Here is a 12,500-nt window from a genome sequence, read left to right on the forward strand (position 1 = left end):
TTTGAGTCTGAAGGGAAAAAGAATGAGGAGGAAAAACATAGATTAGTGGGGGAACAATGAGGGGCTGGGGAGCGCGTTCTCGGAGAGTGACTTTCAGAGACTGAAAGGGGACGGAAGGATCGCTGTCGGATCGCTCGATGACATGGGCTTAAAGACGCGAGAAGGAAAGGCAAGGCGAGGGTTAAGGAGTCCTCAGAGAGTCCTAAGGAGAGAAGGCAGCGAGTTGTCTTGAGTCGGCGTGTATCACTGAAGCTTCGAACTGCTTTAAAGTGCGGCCTCGAAGCAGGTTAAAATCATTATTTACCGCGACCATACACGAACGGGAATCGACAAAGAACGTCCGTGGGGTGAAAGGAAAATATGTTTACGTTGGCAAACACAAGCGAATAGAAACAAAGAAAATGAGAATTCATGAAAGGAAAAAAAAAGTGCCGTTTCTATTCTTTCCTTGTTTGTAGGCCCGTGAATGTCAACACACGTCTAACGAAATCATCCCCGCCACAATACGCTGCTCAGAATCCGGAATAGGCCTATGAGATCTTCCGCCGGGATGGAGGCACACTTTTGAAGGAGAAGCGAGAAATAGAAATAAAGAGGGGAAAGGAGAAAAATGCGCGGAGGGTGGCCACGCGAGGGGAAAAGGGAAGTCGCAGGAGTCCATAGATCTGCGGGCTTGGAAAATTAGGGAAGGGCCCGGGAAAGGACAGAGGTAAGGTAATGAGTAAATCAGGAAAGTAGACAGAAACTGTAGAAAAGCCAGAGAGAAAGAGGCTGGAGAGAGAAAGAGAGCAAAAGACTGAGAGAGAGAGAGAGAGAGAGTGAGAGTGAGAGTGAGAATGAGAGAGAGAGAGAGAGAAAGAGCAAGAGACGAAGGAAGAGAGAGGCAGACAGAGACTGAGACTGAGAGAGAGAGAGAGAGAGAGAGAGAAAGAGACAAAAAAGAGAGTGAGAAAGAGGAGTAGAACAAAAAAATCTCGCACAAAACATCTACCGAAGTTTGGCCCAAAGTGCAAGATAAAAGAGAGATTTAACACAACTTTCAAATTCCCTTCCGATCGGCTCCCGTGCTTTATTTCATCTCGGAACCCAGAGAAAGATGCCGCGAGACTTTCCAATTGGAATAATTTCAATCGGCTGTAGCTCTGTCGCATACAAATGGCGGAGGCTGTATCTCCGGGCAAAGGCATCGCCGGGCTGTCGGGGAAGCGTCCTGCGTTGTCTCCTCGCGACCCAGATTCTCTCGAGTGACTCGCCGGCTTGCGCTGCACTTCGCCGTTTGGGGTTCATTAAGCGCTGCACTTCGCCGTTTGGGGTTCATTAAGCGCTGCACTTCGCCATTCGGGGTTCATTAAGCGCTGCACTTCGCCGTTTGGGGTTCATTGAGCGCTGGAAGTCGCTGTTTGGGGATCATTAAGCGCTGGACTTCGCCGTTTGGGGTTCATTAAGCGCTGGAAGTCGCTGTTTGGGGATCATTAAGCGCTGGACTTCGCCGTTTGGGGTTCATTAAGCGCTGGACTTCGCCGTTTGGGGTTCATTAAGCGCTGGACTTCGCCGTTTGGGGTTCATTAAGCGCTGGACGTCGCTGTTTGGGGATCATTAAGCGCTGGACTTCGCCGTTTGGGGTTCATTAAGCGCTGGACTTCGCCGTTTGGGGTTCATTAAGCGCTGGACTTCGCCGTTTGGGGTTCATTAAGCGCTGGACGTCGCTGTTTGGGGATCATTAAGCGCTGGACTTCGCCGTTTGGGGTTCATTAAGCGCTGGACTTCGCCGTTTGGGGTTCATTAAGCGCTGGACTTCGCCGTTTGGGGTTCATTAAGCGCTGGACGTCGCTGTTTGGGGATCATTAAGCGCTGGACTTCGCCGTTTGGGGTTCATTAAGCGCTGGACTTCGCCGTTTGGGGTTCATTAAGCGCTGGACTTCGCCGTTTGGGGTTCATTAAGCGCTGGACTTCGCCGTTTGGGGTTCATTAAGCGCTGGACTTCGCCGTTTGGGGTTCATTAAGCGCTGGACTTCGCCGTTTGGGGTTCATTAAGCGCTGGACTTCGCCGTTTGGGGTTCATTAAGCGCTGGACGTCGCCGTTGTGGGTTCATTAAGCGCTGGACTTCGCCGTTTGGGGTTCATTAAGCGCTGGACTTCGCCGTTTGGGGTTCATTAAGCGCTGGACTTCGCCGTTTGGGATTCATTAAGCGCTGGACGTCGTTGTTTGGGGATCATTAAGCGCTGGACTTCGCCGTTTGGGGTTCATTAAGCGCTGGACTTCGCCGTTTGGGGTTCATTAAGCGCTGGACGTCGCTGTTTGGGGATCATTAAGCGCTGGACGTCGCTGTTTGGGGATCATTAAGCGCTGGACTTCGCCGTTTGGGGTTCATTAAGCGCTGGACTTCGCCGTTTGGGGGTTCATTAAGCGCTGGACGTCGCTGTTTGGGGATCATTAAGCGCTGGACTTCGCCGTTTGGGGATCATTAAGCGCTGCACTTCGCTGTTTGGGGGTTCATTAAGCGCTGGACGTCGCCGTTTGGGGTTCATTAAGCGCTGAACTTCGCTGTTTGGGGTTCATTAAGCGCTGGACTTCGCCGTTTGGGGTTCATTAAGCGCTGGACTTCGCCGTTTGGGGTTCATTAAGCGCTGGACGTCGCTGTTTGGGGTTCATTAAGCGCTGGACTTCGCCGTTTGGGGTTCATTAAGCGCTGGACTTCGCCGTTTGGGGTTCATTAAGCGCTGGACGTCGTTGTTTGGGGATCATTAAGCGCTGGACGTCGCTGTTTGGGGATCATTAAGCGCTGGACTTCGCCGTTTGGGGTTCATTAAGCGCTGGACTTCGCCGTTTGGGGTTCATTAAGCGCTGGACTTCGCCGTTTGGGGTTCATTAAGCGCTGGACTTCGCCGTTTGGGGTTCATTAAGCGCTGGACGTCGCTGTTTGGGGATCATTAAGCGCTGGACTTCGCCGTTTGGGGTTCATTAAGCGCTGGACTTCGCCGTTTGGGGTTCATTAAGCGCTGGACTTCGCCGTTTGGGGTTCATAAAGCGCTGGACTTCGCCGTTTGGGGTTCATTAAGCGCTGGACTTCGCCGTTTGGGGTTCATTAAGCGCTGGACTTCGCCGTTTGGGGTTCATTAAGCGCTGGACGTCGCTGTTTGGGGATCATTAAGAGCTGGACGTCGCTGTTTGGGGATCATTAAGCGCTGGACTTCGCCGTTTGGGGTTCATTAAGCGCTGGACTTCGCCGTTTGGGGTTCATAAGGCGCTGGACTTCGCCGTTTGGGGTTCATTAAGCGCTGGACTTCGCCGTTTGGGGTTCATTAAGCGCTGGACTTCGCCGTTTGGGGTTCATTAAGCGCTGGACTTCGCCGTTTGGGGTTCATTAAGCGCTGGACTTCGCCGTTTGGGGTTCATTAAGCGCTGGACTTCGCCGTTTGGGGTTCATTAAGCGCTGGACTTCGCCGTTTGGGGTTCATTAAGCGATGGACTACGCCGTTTGGGGTTCATTAAGCGCTGGACTTCGCCGTTTGGGGTTCATTAAGCGCTGGACGTCGCCGTTTGGGGTTCATTAAGCGCTGGACTTCGCCGTTTGGGGTTCATTAAGCGCTGGACTTCGCCGTTTGGGGTTCATTAAGCGCTGGACTTCGCCGTTCGGGGTTCATTAAGCGCTGGACTTCGCCGTTTGGGGTTCATTAAGCGCTGGACTTCGCCGTTTGGGGATCATTAAGCGCTGGACTTCGCCGTTCGGGGTTCATTAAGCGCTGGACTTCGCCGTTTGGGGTTCATTAAGCGCTGGACGTCGCTGTTTGGGGTTCATTAAGCGCTGGACTTCGCCGTTTGGGGTTCATTAAGCGCTGGACTTCGCCGTTTGGGGTTCATTAAGCGCTGGACTTCGCCGTTCGGGGTTCATTAAGCGCTGGACTTCGCCGTTTGGGGTTCATTAAGCGATGGACTTCGCCGTTTGGGGTTCATTAAGCGCTGGACTTCGCCGTTTGGGGTTCATTAAGCGCTGGACTTCGCCGTTTGGGGTTCATTAAGCGCTGGACGTCGCCGTTGTGGGTTCATTAAGCGCTGGACTTCGCCGTTTGGGGTTCATTAAGCGCTGGACTTCGCCGTTTGGGGTTCATTAAGCGCTGGACTTCGCCGTTCGGGGTTCATTAAGCGCTGGACTTCGCCGTTTGGGGTTCATTAAGCGCTGGACTTCGCCGTTTGGGGATCATTAAGCGCTGGACTTCGCCGTTCGGGGTTCATTAAGCGCTGGACTTCGCCGTTTGGGGTTCATTAAGCGCTGGACGTCGCTGTTTGGGGTTCATTAAGCGCTGGACTTCGCCGTTTGGGGTTCATTAAGCGCTGGACTTCGCCGTTTGGGGTTCATTAAGCGCTGGACTTCGCCGTTCGGGGTTCATTAAGCGCTGGACTTCGCCGTTTGGGGTTCATTAAGCGATGGACTTCGCCGTTTGGGGTTCATTAAGCGCTGGACTTCGCCGTTTGGGGTTCATTAAGCGCTGGACTTCGCCGTTTGGGGTTCATTAAGCGCTGGACTTCGCCGTTCGGGGTTCATTAAGCGCTGGACTTCGCCGTTTGGGGTTCATTAAGCGATGGACTTCGCCGTTTGGGGTTCATTAAGCGCTGGACTTCGCCGTTTGGGGTTCATTAAGCGCTGGACTTCGCCGTTTGGGGTTCATTAAGCGCTGGACTTCGCCGTTTGGGGTTCATTAAGCGCTGGACTTCGCCGTTTGGGGTTCATTAAGCGATGGACTTCGCCGTTTGGGGTTCATTAAGCGCTGGACTTCGCCGTTTGGGGTTCATTAAGCGCTGGACTTCGCCGTTTGGGGTTCATTAAGCGCTGGACTTCGCCGTTTGGGGTTCATTAAGCACTGGACTTCGCCGTTCGGGGTTCATTAAGCGCTGGACTTCGCCGTTTGGGGTGCATTAAGCGCTGGACTTAGCCGTTTGGGGTTCATTAAGCGATGGACTTCGCCGTTTGGGGTTCATTAAGCGCTGGACTTCGCCGTTTGGGGTTCATTAAGCGCTGGACTTCGCCGTTTGGGGTTCATTAAGCGCTGGACTTCGCCGTTTGGGGTTCATTAAGCGCTGGACGTCGCTGTTTGGGGATCATTAAGCGCTGGACTTCGCCGTTTGGGGTTCATTAAGCGCTGGACGTCGCCGTTCGGGGTTCATTAAGCGATGGACTTCGCCGTTTGGGGTTCATTAAGCGCTGGACGTCGCCGTTCGGGGTTCATTAAGCGTTTGGGGTTCATTAAGCGCTGGACGTCGCTGTTTGGGGATCATTAAGCGCTGGACGTCGCCGTTTGGGGTTCATTAAGCGCTGGACGTCGCCGTTCGGGGTTCATTAAGCGCTGGACGTCGCTGTTTGGGGATCATTAAGCGCTGGACGTCGCTGTTTGGGGTTCATTAAGCGCTGGACGTCGCCGTTTGGGGTTCATTAAGCGCTGGACTTCGCCGTTTGGGGTTCATTAAGCGCTGGACGTCGCTGTTTGGGGATCATTAAGCGCTGGACTTCGCCGTTTGGGGCTCATTAAGCGCTGGACTTCGCCGTTTGGGGTTCATTAAGCGCTGGACTTCGCCGTTTGGGGTTCATAAAGCGCTGGACTTCGCCGTTTGGGGTTCATTAAGCGCTGGACTTCGCCGTTTGGGGTTCATTAAGCGCTGGACTTCGCCGTTTGGGGTTCATTAAGCGCTGGACGTCGCTGTTTGGGGATCATTAAGCGCTGGACGTCGCTGTTTGGGGATCATTAAGCGCTGGACTTCGCCGTTTGGGGTTCATTAAGCGCTGCACTTCGCCGTTTGGGGGTTCATTAAGCGCTGGACGTCGCTGTTTGGGGATCATTAAGCGCTGGACGTCGCTGTTTGGGGATCATTAAGCGCTGCACTTCGCCGTTTGGGGGTTCATTAAGCGCTGGACGTCGCCGTTTGGGGTTCATTAAGCGCTGGACTTCGCTGTTTGGGGTTCATTAAGCGCTGGACTTCGCCGTTTGGGGTTCATTAAGCGCTGGACTTCGCCGTTTGGGGTTCATTAAGCGCTGGACGTCGCTGTTTGGGGTTCATTAAGCGCTGGACGTCGCCGTTTGGGGTTCATTAAGCGCTGGACTTCGCCGTTTGGGGTTCATTAAGCGCTGGACGTCGCTGTTTGGGGTTCATTAAGCGCTGGACGTCGCTGTTTGGGGATCATTAAGCGCTGGACTTCGCCGTTTGGGGTTCATTAAGCGCTGGACTTCGCCGTTTGGGGTTCATTAAGCGCTGGACTTCGCCGTTTGGGGTTCATTAAGCGCTGGACTTCGCCGTTTGGGGTTCATTAAGCGCTGGACGTCGCTGTTTGGGGATCATTAAGCGCTGGACTTCGCCGTTTGGGGTTCATTAAGCGCTGGACTTCGCCGTTTGCGGTTCATTAAGCGCTGGACTTCGCCGTTTGGGGTTCATAAAGCGCTGGACTTCGCCGTTTGGGGTTCATTAAGCGCTGGACTTCGCCGTTTGGGGTTCATTAAGCGCTGGACTTCGCCGTTTGGGGTTCATTAAGCGCTGGACGTCGCTGTTTGGGGATCATTAAGCGCTGGACGTCGCTGTTTGGGGATCATTAAGCGCTGGACTTCGCCGTTTGGGGTTCATTAAGCGCTGGACTTCGCCGTTTGGGGTTCATAAGGCGCTGGACTTCGCCGTTTGGGGTTCATTAAGCGCTGGACTTCGCCGTTTGGGGTTCATTAAGCGCTGGACTTCGCCGTTTGGGGTTCATTAAGCGCTGGACTTCGCCGTTTGGGGTTCATTAAGCGCTGCACTTCGCCGTTTGGGGTTCATTAAGCGCTGGACGTCGCTGTTTGGGGATCATTAAGCGCTGGACTTCGCCGTTTGGGGTTCATTAAGCGCTGGACTTCGCCGTTTGGGGTTCATTAAGCGCTGGACTTCGCCGTTTGGGGTTCATAAAGCGCTGGACTTCGCCGTTTGGGGTTCATTAAGCGCTGGACTTCGCCGTTTGGGGTTCATTAAGCGCTGGACTTCGCCGTTTGGGGTTCATTAAGCGCTGGACGTCGCTGTTTGGGGATCATTAAGCGCAGGACGTCGCTGTTTGGGGATCATTAAGCGCTGGACTTCGCCGTTTGGGGTTCATTAAGCGCTGGACTTCGCCGTTTGGGGTTCATTAAGCGCTGGACTTCGCCGTTTGGGGATCATTAAGCGCTGGACTTCGCCGTTTGGGGTTCATTAAGCGCTGGACATCGGTGTTTGGGGTTCATTAAGCGCTGGACTTCGCCGTTTGGGGTTCATTAAGCGCTAGACGTCGCTGTTTGGGGATCATTAAGCGCTGGACTTCGCCGTTTGGGGTTCATTAAGCGCTGGACTTCGCCGTTTGGGGTTCATTAAGCGCTGGACTTCGCCGTTTGGAGTTCATTAAGCGCTGGACTTCGCCGTTTGGGGTTCATAAAGCGCTGGACTTCGCCGTTTGGGGTTCATTAAGCGCTGGACGTCGCTGTTTGGGGTTCATTAAGCGCTGGACTTCGCCGTTTGGGGTTCATTAAGCGCTGGACTTCGCCGTTTGGGGATCATTAAGCGCTGGACTTCGCCGTTTGGGGTTCATTAAGCGCTGGACTTCGCCGTTTGGGGTTCATTAAGCGCTGGACGTCGCTGTTTGGGGATCATTAAGCGCTGGACGTCGCTGTTTGGGGATCATTAAGCGCTGGACTTCGCCGTTTGGGGTTCATTAAGCGCTGGACTTCGCCGTTTGGGGTTCATTAAGCGCTGGACTTCGCCGTTTGGGGTTCATTAAGCGCTGGACTTCGCCGTTTGGGGTTCATTAAGCGCTGGACGTCGCTGTTTGGGGATCATTAAGCGCTGGACTTCGCCGTTTGGGGTTCATTAAGCGATGGACGTCGCTGTTTGGGGTTCATTAAGCGCTGGACTTCGCCGTTTGGGGTTCATTAAGCGCTGGACTTCGCCGTTTGGGGTTCATTAAGCACTGGACGTCGCCGTTTGGGGTTCATTAAGCGCTGGACGTCGCTGTTTGGGGTTCATTAAGCGCTGGACGTCGCTGTTTGGGGATCATTAAGCGCTGGACGTCGCTGTTTGGGGTTCATTAAGCGCTGGACTTCGCCGTTTGGGGTTCATTAAGCGCTGGACTTCGCCGTTTGGGGTTCATTAAGCGCTGGACGTCGCTGTTTGGGGTTCATTAAGCGCTGGACGTCGCCGTTTGGGGTTCATTAAGCGCTGGACTTCGCCGTTTGGGGTTCATTAAGCGCTGGACTTCGCCGTTTGGGGTTCATTAAGCGCTGGACGTCGCTGTTTGGGGTTCATTAAGCGCTGGACTTCGCCGTTTGGGGTTCATTAAGCGCTGGACTTCGCCGTTTGGAGTTCATTAAGCGCTGGACGTCGCCGTTTGGGGTTCATTAAGCGCTGGACTTCGCCGTTTGGGGTTCATAAAGCGCTGGACTTCGCCGTTTGGGGATCATTAAGCGCTGGACGTCGCCGTTTGGGGTTCATTAAGCGCTGGACTTCGCCGTTTGGGGTTCATTAAGCGCTGGACGTCGCTGTTTGGGGATCATTAAGCGCTGGACGTCGCTGTTTGGGGTTCATTAAGCGCTGGACTTCGCCGTTTGGGGATCATTAAGCGCTGGACGTCGCTGTTTGGGGATCATTAAGCGCTGGACGTCGCTGTTTGGGGTTCATTAAGCGCTGGACTTCGCCGTTTGGGGTTCATTAAGCGCTGGACTTCGCCGTTTGGGGTTCATTAAGCGCTGGACTTCGCCGTTTAGGGTTCATTAAGCGCTGGACTTCGCCGTTTGGGGTTCCTTAAGCGCTGGACGTCGCTGTTTGGGGATCATTAAGCGCTGGACGTCGCTGTTTGGGGATCATTAAGCGCTGGACGTCGCTATTTGGGGATCATTAAGCGCTGGACGTCGCTGTTTGGGGTTCATTAAGCGCTGGACTTCGCCGTTTGGGGATCATTAAGCGCTGGACGTCGCTGTTTGGGGATCATTAAGCGCTGGACGTCGCTGTTTGGGGTTCATTAAGCGCTGGACTTCGCCGTTTGGGGTTCATTAAGCGCTGGACTTCGCCGTTTGGGGTTCATTAAGCGCTGGACTTCGCCGTTTAGGGTTCATTAAGCGCTGGACTTCGCCGTTTGGGGTTCATTAAGCGCTGGACGTCGCTGTTTGGGGTTCATTAAGCGCTGGACTTCGCCGTTTGGGGATCATTAAGCGCTGGACGTCGCTGTTTGGGGATCATTAAGCGCTGGACGTCGCTGTTTGGGGTTCATTAAGCGCTGGACTTCGCCGTTTGGGGTTCATTAAGCGCTGGACTTCGCCGTTTGGGGTTCATTAAGCGCTGGACTTCGCCGTTTAGGGTTCATTAAGCGCTGGACTTCGCCGTTTGGGGTTCATTAAGCGCTGGACGTCGCTGTTTGGGGTTCATTAAGCGCTGGACTTCGCCGTTTGGGGATCATTAAGCGCTGGACGTCGCCGTTTGGGGTTCATTAAGCGCTGGACTTCGCCGTTTGGGGTTCATTAAGCGCTGGACTTCGCCGTTTGGGGATCATTAAGCGCTGGACTTCGCCGTTTAGGGTTCATTAAGCGCTGGACTTCGCCGTTTGGGGTTCATTAAGCGCTGGACTTCGCCGTTTGGGGTTCATTAAGCGCTGGACTTCGCCGTTTGGGGTTCATTAAGCGCTGGACGTCGCTGTTTGGGGTTCATTAAGCGCTGGACGTCGCCGTTTGGAGTTCATTAAGCGCTGGACGTCGCTGTTTGGGGTTCAGTAAGCGCTGGACGTCGCTGTTTGGGGTTCATTAAGCGCTGGACGTCGCCGTTTGGGGTTCATTAAGCGCTGGACGTCGCTGTTTGGGGTTCATTAAGCGCTGGACTTCGCCGTTTGGGGTTCATTAAGCGCTGGACGTCGCCGTTTGGGGTTCATTAAGCGCTGGACGTCGCCGTTTGGGGTTCATTAAGCGCTGGACTTCGCCGTTTGGGGTTCATTAAGCGCTGGACGTCGCTGTTTGGGGTTCATTAAGCGATGGACGTCGCCGTTTGGGATTCATTAAGCGCTGGACATCGGTGTTTGGGGTTCATTAAGCGCTGGACTTCGCTGTTCGGGGTTCATTAAGCGCTGGACGTCGCTGTTTGGGGTTCATTAAGCGCTGGACGTCGCTGTTTGGGGTTGATTATAAGCTGCGGGGGTGAGTGTTGGGAGCTGTGGTGTGTGTTGGGTTTGGTGGGCGTGGGGTGGTGGTGTGTGGGTTGGGGTGGGCATCGGTTGCAGGGTGTGTTAGGTGTGGTGGGCGGGGGTTGTGGTGGGTGTGAGTTGGGGTAGGGGTGGGCTCTCTTAGGTGAAGTGAGCGTGGGTTGTGGTGGTCTGTTGGTCAATGCTTGTGCTTTATAGTGATGTTCCATTGTTTATATATACTAATTAACAGCGTAACGAACACGTGTGTACATAGGGTTTTTCCTTTTATTCTTTTTGAGGTTTCGTTTGATACAGATTGATATCTCTTTTATTCATTGTTTATTCACTGTGTCATTCCCCGGTTCCTCTGCCCTTTTTCTCATACTCAGCACGGCCTTCCCTCTCATGCTTTTTTCCTTCTCTCCTCCCTTTCCCCTTTCCGCAGCCCTCTTCTCCTCCTTGTTCTCCTGCTCCTCTCCTTCTTGCAGCTTCTCCCTACCCCCTCCCCTCCTCCCCCCTTCCCCCCGCCGCCCGAGGTCGTCTAGCCTCTTCAACAACTATTGTATCTCCTAAAAGTTCGACCAGAAGAAATCGCATTGCTCGAAAAATGCTTTGCTCTCAACAGCCTGGCGCCCGACCCCCTTCAGCGTGCGTCCATTTGTTCTGGCGACGTCCTAGAGCCTCCCGCCGCCTTCGGAAGGACGTGAAGGGACTCCCTGCTCGGTCCTCAGCCCGGCCTCGAGACATTCTTGAGCGTCTTGGGCCTTCAGCAGGACGTCAGCTGAAGACCCCGAGAGCGTCAGACTTCATTAGGACTCGCCCGAGAGAGTGGCGCTCGCAGGCAGGGCGAGAGGGACAGAGAGAGAAGGATCGCTGACTTCGCTAAAATTAAGAAACTGGCTGTCAGGAACCTAAAATTGGTCCCACTGATTGATGGCACTTGTTTATAACATCTTTTGTTCGACTTCTGTGCTAAACGGCGCTGCTCGGAGGAGAAGGATGGAGGAGCGTCGGTTTTTTCTCACCAGAAGACCGTCCTAAAATGTATTCTTTTATCGATTTATCTGTTCATTTGTTTATGAATTAATCATTTCGGTTTTTTAGATATAATGTATTTATCAATCCATCTACTTGTTTCTTCATATTCCTTTATCTTCGTTGCTTTATTCGCTTATTACTGTTTCACTTATTTTTTCATCCCGTTTCTCACTATCCTTTCATTTCTTCTTGTTTGTTTATTTATTTATACAGAAGAGTAGGAAAACAGCTATGCTGCTATACATTTACATTTATATTTGCATGCAGTCGAAATTTTGCACACGCGCGCGCATCTGTGTCTGTGGATAGGTGATACACATGTGTGATTTTGTATAAAAAAAAAAATCATTGCATATGTATACCTGTGTATACTTAATGCGTTTGAGCATTTACCACAATTCACTCTGATATGAAGGTACGGTGACAGCTGTTTTATGTGCTTGGATAATTAATAATTTGTTGATATGATGTGTGGCATCATTTGGTACACCATTACTTACGACATGTCATATCAATGGTTATCAATTTCTCGCTAATAGATTTGGCAATGATTAACAAAATATATTTTACGCTGCAAACATATATCTAACCAGACGCAGGTCCAGTTGTAACGACCCTCGCACTTACAAACAAGGGAAGTGCAAACTAAATGACACAGAGGGTGATGGTCAGGAGTAAATATATAGGGACGAGAAGGTAAACATGTAGGAGTAATGAACACGAGAGAAAAAATAAACAGGGAATGGAGGAGAAAGAGAATATAAATGAAGCAAGAAAGAAAATAAACGGATTGTGTATACAGAACACAATGATGAATTCTAAAATAGAAATGAAAAGAGAGAATAAAAAGGTGAGATGAAGAAAGAGAGAGGGGGGGGGAGTGAGATAGAAAAAGATAGATAGAAAGAGAGTGGGTGTGAGTGAGATAGATAGATAAAGAGAAAGAGAGAGAGAGACAGACAGAGAGACAGACAGATAGATGAACCTGAAATTAAAACTTTATAAATCCATGTAGTTTATATTGGTAATTTTACCTATATAAGTAAAGTGAAAGCAGATAGGTTGACGAATTGGCGCAAAATGAACGAGTAAGTGTCAACGAATCAAGATATATATCTACAGAAATATACAAATATAATTGGTTACGTAACTTAATAAAACAGTGATAACCGTCAAAACTTAATGATTACTTGATATAAATTTCACATGAGAGGAAAGGGGAAAAAAAAAGAGAAGTGTCAGTTTTTTATACAGAGAAAGATGGAGAGAGAAAGGGGGGGGGAGGAGGAGAGGGAAGAGCGAAGGGAGGAAAAAGGC

Source organism: Penaeus vannamei, chromosome 40 (assembly GCF_042767895.1).
Source record: "Penaeus vannamei isolate JL-2024 chromosome 40, ASM4276789v1, whole genome shotgun sequence".
Taxonomy (NCBI): Eukaryota; Metazoa; Arthropoda; class Malacostraca; order Decapoda; family Penaeidae; genus Penaeus; species Penaeus vannamei.